This window comes from Meriones unguiculatus (assembly GCF_030254825.1).
Source record: "Meriones unguiculatus strain TT.TT164.6M chromosome 13 unlocalized genomic scaffold, Bangor_MerUng_6.1 Chr13_unordered_Scaffold_58, whole genome shotgun sequence".
Classification (NCBI taxonomy): Eukaryota; Metazoa; Chordata; class Mammalia; order Rodentia; family Muridae; genus Meriones; species Meriones unguiculatus.
This window is the reverse complement of record NW_026843664.1, coordinates 308,632-311,496: the sequence shown is the minus strand read 5'-3', so window position 1 is coordinate 311,496 and position 2,865 is coordinate 308,632. Positions and strand designations below refer to the sequence as shown.

Here is a 2,865-nt window from a genome sequence, read left to right as displayed (position 1 = left end):
ACTATTTGTTGAGGATGCTGTCTTTTCCATTGTATTTATTTATTTATCTGTGTCTTTTATTTATTTCCATTGATCACTCAGCTTATTTCTATGCCAGCCCCAGGTAGTTTTTATTACTATTGCTATTAGTATATCTTGAAGACACGTATGGAGATACTACCAGAAGTTCATCATTCTAGGCTGAAGTAATCTTTGTCTGAAAAAATATGTCCAGGAGAACACAAATGGGTGTTGGCTTTCAGATGTAGCCACACAGTAGTGGGTGCTTTGATGTAAGGACACAGGCACAGGTGACCTAAAGGATGAAGCATGGGAACAGATGCCTTGAAGGGACGGGTCACAGGTTGTTTAGTATTTTTTGTTTTTGTTTTTGTTTTTTAAGAAGCAAACATTTTTCTTTGGAATGAAATGAGCCGGAATGCCACAATTTAAGCTATTGAAAGAGAACACAAAATGAGTTACGGCAATTGACTTCTTTAGGGCATTACCAGTCTCTGTCATCTGGATTCTAGAAGTCCACTCAAACAGCAAATGGACCTGTTTTCTTAAATCTCTTTTCTTTGTCCATGTCTTAATGTCTACCTCCCTTCGAAAATTTATTCCTTCCAACACCCTGACTAGGTGAAAGAGAACAAAAGCTAGAAGGGAAAGAGTTATAAGTCCCTTAAAGCTACTCTGTGAGGTTTAGGGTGGCCAGGTTCTTTGGGGCAATACCTGTTAGTCACCAGGATGTCCAGCAGTCCAACAAACCAGCAGTGACAAATGGAGTAGCAGTGTGGGTGAACAGCATCAGGAAGAGCAGCAGCTTCTTCCTTCTTCAAAAACCCGGTCCCTTTCATGGCTCTGTCATGTGAACTTTCTCCAGAAGACTCAGAAATAACTATGTGCAGGTGACAAAACCACAGGCCTGCTAGAGCACGAGACAATCATAACTAACAGCTGTGAACAAACTGAAGCAGCCTTGTGCTCCACACCTGGGGTTAAAAGAAAAACACATTCACATAACATGAGTGGGATTTTAAAGAAACAAAAATTCTTAACACAGTTTCTGATTTTATAATTTAATATCTTCTCTCTCTTTTAGTTAGTTTTGATTAGAGTGTGTCCATCTGTTTTATTTTCTCCCAAACCCAAACCTTTATTTTTTGGATTCTTTATCATCTCTTTATATATTTTTTTAATTTCTGCTCTCAATTTGATAATTTCTTGATCTCTACTCCTTTTGTGTGCTTATATATTTTTCTTCTAGACATTTCAGGTCTGCTGTTACATGGATAGTATGAATGTTCTCCAGTATCTTTATGTAGGCACTTTGTGCTATGAAGTTTCCTCTTAGTATCACTTTTCATTCCTCATTATTTTCCATGAGTTTGCATGTGATATGTATTTATTTTCTATGAATTTTATGCCTTTCAAATGTTTTATTTCTGTTTGAAACTATTTTTTTCACTTGTTTGAAGGTTATTCACTTTCCATGAGTTTGTAAGCTTTGTGTTCTTTCTGATGCTATATATATCCAGCCTTAAGCCAGGGTGGTCTGATAGGATACATGATGTTATTTCAATGTGCTCTAAAAACTTATATTCTGTTTGAGTATTTGGTCAATTATAGAGGATATTTCAATTAGCAATAATCGCGCCTCGGATAAACCTCATTGACTATGATACTGCCACTGCGCAAAGCTATGGATATTTCATGAAATGATGAGAAGATGTATTTCTTTGTGTTTCTGTAAAAAATTTTGTAAATTTCAGATAGTTAGTCCCTGCTGTGGTAATATAGCTGAGCTCAGGTGGTGACATATTACCTGACTGTTCTTGAATCTATCCCTAAACTGGTGTCTATGCATCTGGGTTTGGGGCAATTATAGGCCAAGTGCTGATTTGATGTGTGGGAGTTTTGTTCTTGGGGTTCTGTTAGCACTCTGAAGTTTCAGAAAGTGTGAGATGAGTGTTGCTATTTTAATGGCCTGCTTGACTACTGTATTCATGGTGTTCTGTTTGCTGGATGGTATGGAGAGGAAGGAGCCACAAGTTTTTTGTTAGAGCACTAGAGAAGATCCTGAGAATTGGGTTTCAATTAACAAAGATATTGGTGGTATATCCCCAGTATACCACCTTAGACTCCATGCAAGCATATGCTATTGTGCTGATCCAAATCCACCCTTATGTTTTAATATTTGCCAGAGAGTATATTCTTTGTCTCGCGATGTCATGTACTCATGACATTAATACTTCCTGAGACTTCTGTGTCATTGAATTGCAAGTCTGTAACATTCTTCCTACCTCTTGTGTTTGTTTTAAGTTTTTAAATGAGGTAATACGAGTAGTATTTTTCCTGTATGTGTGACTATGCACCTCTTGTGTACCTGGTCCTCACAATAGTCAGCCAATGGCCTCAGAACTTCAGAATTTGGGGTAATGGGTAGTTGTGAGCCTGAATGTAAGCTCTGGCAATTGAGCCCAGTTATATCCAGACAAACAAGAGCTTTTCATTGATGATCCACTTCAACCGTCTTATGTTGCTCATTTATGACCATTCCAGTACTATTCCAGTACTAATGTTTTCATCTGTCCATTTGTGCCTGTTTGAACACGGATTCCCTTTTAGTAAACTCTCATTCATATTAGAGTTTAAACTGGGACAGTTCATGTTTCTCTAGGATAGATACAGAAATGTTGTGAATATATAATTCTTTGTAGGAACTTCAGAAATACCATGGAGTTCATTATATCTTTCTTATTTGAATGATTGTGGTGGATTCAGGTCTTAAATGTACCTCTGCATGTCATGAAACTTGTTTCAGAGGCTGGGCTGGCCTCTGACTCAATGAGATACACATACCTCTCCCTCCTGAGTGCGGGA

The 2,865-nt window shown here is 37.7% G+C and overlaps 1 non-coding gene across 1 annotated transcript; it reads right to left on the bottom strand.

Moving 5' to 3' along the window:
- Positions 1-1,547: 1,547 nt before the first annotated feature.
- Positions 1,548-1,684, bottom strand: LOC132651382 (U4 spliceosomal RNA). The gene has a single exon (XR_009589077.1). It is a non-coding gene; the product is annotated as a U4 spliceosomal RNA (small nuclear RNA).
- Positions 1,685-2,865: the final 1,181 nt, after the last annotated feature.